This window comes from Glycine soja, chromosome 10, assembly GCF_004193775.1.
Source record: "Glycine soja cultivar W05 chromosome 10, ASM419377v2, whole genome shotgun sequence".
Classification (NCBI taxonomy): Eukaryota; Viridiplantae; Streptophyta; class Magnoliopsida; order Fabales; family Fabaceae; genus Glycine; species Glycine soja.
This window is the reverse complement of record NC_041011.1, coordinates 2654151-2657767: the sequence shown is the minus strand read 5'-3', so window position 1 is coordinate 2657767 and position 3617 is coordinate 2654151.

Genomic DNA, 3617 nt, shown 5'->3' with positions numbered 1-3617 from the left:
ATGACTAATTAAGGTGCAAGTCGACTCTCATTAGGACCTGCTAATGATGTAAGACACCAAATTTATGTTAAATTAGATATATGATATGATTAAATGGAAATGGCAGGAGAAGTTTAGACATATCTAAAGTGTCCTCTCTCACTTTGGATATTGTCATGATTCGTTGGATTAGACGATTCTCCACCTCATATTTGGCTGTGACCATCTGACACCACTTTTCTAGAGCTTGCTATTTGCTGTGTGTTTAGTTTGTATTTTGTTGAACTAGGCTATTTTGTCTCCTACATTCAACTTAATAATAACTGTTCTTATTATTTTAATTTAAGTTTATCATATAGTACTAATTATGTACACGCTTAAAGAGTTGACAATGCATTTATTTGTGCATAATTATTAAATTCAACAAATGTTGATGACACACTGGAATACATTTTTTTCAAGGGTAATTTTGCTTTATGTGAAATGAAATTTGGTTGTGCTACAACGGGTCCTTGGTGTTAAATCCAATAAAAACGTGCTGATGGATAAGATCCAAACTTGAGAGCTGTAAAGTAGACCATATAAGCACATGAAATGCTGAATCTGAATCCTACAAGACTTGAAATGAATGAGTGAATGTTTGTTAGGTATAAAACTACTTTTAGTTTTAGGCGTTAACGTAAACTAATCATCTCTCCCTTATTCAACTATTCTAGAATACTTATCCTCGTTATCTTGCAGTGATCATATGTATAAAAAGAACTCAAATATTAGAAAATTTACAAATTTACAATAATTCATGAATAATCTCATGCTCAACAAAAAATGTAACTCAAATATTAGCTGTAGTGTTTCTTTTTTGTTTTTGCTCTTCGACCCCGTTTCATCAGTTACAGGCTAATCACCGTTGGAAAAATCTAGAGTTTCCAATCCGTACACGCGTCAATCAGAAAACACACCACGTGTCCAACGCATACTTACACATGGGGAACGTTCACGTTCCCCCGTTTGTGTACGCGTTGGACACGTGGTGTGTTTCTGATTGACGCGTGTACGGATTTGGAAACTCTAGATTTTTCCAACGGTGATTAGCCTGTAACTGATGAAACGGGGTCGAAGAGCAAAAACAAAAAAGAAACACTACAGCTAATATTTGAGTTACATTTTTTGTTGAGCATGAGATTATTCATGAATTATTGTAAATTTGTAAATTTTCTAATATTTGAGTTCTTTTTATACATTATGATCACTGCAAGATAACGAGGATAAGTATTCTAGAATAGTTGAATAAGGGAGAGATGATTAGTTTACGTTAAACGCCTAAAACTAAAAGTAGTTTTATACCTAACAAACATTCACTCATTCATTTCAAGTCTTGTAGGATTCAGATTCAGCATTTCATGTGCTTATATGGTCTACTTTACAGCTCTCAAGTTTGGATCTTATCCATCAGCACGTTTTTATTGGATTTAACACCAAGGACCGTTGTAGCACAACCAAATTTCATTTCACATAAAGCAAAATTACCCTTGAAAAAAATGTATTCCAGTGTGTCATCAACATTTGTTGAATTTAATAATTATGCACAAATAAATGCATTGTCAACTCTTTAAGCGTGTACATAATTAGTACTATATGATAAACTTAAATTAAAATAATAAGAACAGTTATTATTAAGTTGAATGTAGGAGACAAAATAGCCTAGTTCAACAAAATACAAACTAAACACACAGCAAATAGCAAGCTCTAGAAAAGTGGTGTCAGATGGTCACAGCCAAATATGAGGTGGAGAATCGTCTAATCCAACGAATCATGACAATATCCAAAGTGAGAGAGGACACTTTAGATATGTCTAAACTTCTCCTGCCATTTCCATTTAATCATATCATATATCTAATTTAACATAAATTTGGTGTCTTACATCATTAGCAGGTCCTAATGAGAGTCGACTTGCACCTTAATTAGTCATCGATTTTGCAACTGGATCCACCACAAAGCTTAGCCAAAGTAATGGAAGACCCCAAGTTCAAGCAAAAGAAAGCACTAGAAGCATTGCGAACCAGACAAATTAAGGTGGGAAGATGTTCAAAGATGTTCTCATATTTGATTTAAATAAATTTTCTGACTAAACCAGTTTTTAATTATCATAATTTAATAAGTAAATACTAATATAGGTTAGGTCAATCGTTTGCACCATACTTAGCCTATAAGTAATGATGGATATTGTCTACCAATATTCTTTTTAAGACAAATTAATATATTCTCTGGCTGTAGTAACTATTGACTCTATATTTTAGTTTACTATTTTTAATATATTTTTTTTAAACTGCTTTAACTGTTGTGGCTTTTATAACTCTGGGGTTACTGCTGTATAATAGCCCCTTTCTGTTGTCATGCAAAGGAGAAAATTGACTCCTTAAAAGAATAACAATATAATTCATCTTCGCTGTGTATATGTAAATATATCTTTTTAGTTTGATCTTGTTTTGTTGTATCCTTGCAATACGAACCAACATTGGCATTAGATCAAATTTATGTCTATTTTACTAAAGGTTTACAGTCTATATATTTTTCATTTAATGATATTTTGTAGCAAGAAAAAAATTAAAAATTAATTAAGTTTATTTTTCATTTAATGAGATTCATGTGATTTTTTTAATCTGAATCAAAGATAAATACCAATGATTTTCAATAACTTACACACACCATGCTAATCAAATGAACTAAATATATGATAATATTTTTTTTGTATTTAAATAAACTGCCTAAAGAGATTAAATATGTCCAATTAGTTAAAAGATTAAATATTCTACCATTTAATATAATAAAATTAATATTTTCATCTTGATTATAGGGATAAAAATGACATCCCAAACAACTATTAAATTGATATGATGATAACCAAATGATTGGACATATATAATTAATGAGATGAAGTTAAAGTTCAATCGTTTTGATATTACATGAATTTTATCATTGGTGAAAATAATTTTTACCATATTTTACTTATTTCTAAATCAAACTCTGAATTAATCAAAATCTATTTTTTCTTATGACTGGATGATTAGACAAAAAAAATTTCATAATCATAACATAAAATCTCACTTGTCATAACTACTATGACATTTTTTCAAAAAAAAAACTACTATGAGATGAAACATAAAATCCAAAACAAACACGTGGACACAAATTGTTACATTTACAATTCAAACGTTAAAGGGACATGACCCAAATGACAATATGGGGTTGAGTGTCCCTTTCACCTCTTAAAAAAGTATACTTTAAGATTAACAGAATTACTCAACATACTCACAAGTACCTCGAGTTGGGAAAACCTGTGTTACGAACTAGGTTTTAAAAGCATAATATGTCAAAATAAATAACTTCACCCAAAAGTAGTGGTCAATCCAAATTGACTGTTCAAACATTAATTTAATGGGCTAGAAGTAAAAGCCAGATGGACCAATCCAATTTTCATATGAAGCTATAATTTGCCGTCCTGGCGTAGCTCATCTAATTGGGCCAAACTGACCCATTTTTTTCATAAGTTTATATGTATTTTACATATAACATTCCTTTATACGACAACTTAATAAAATGATCAACTTAACACTTTGTTTGGTAATAAGGAAATAAAC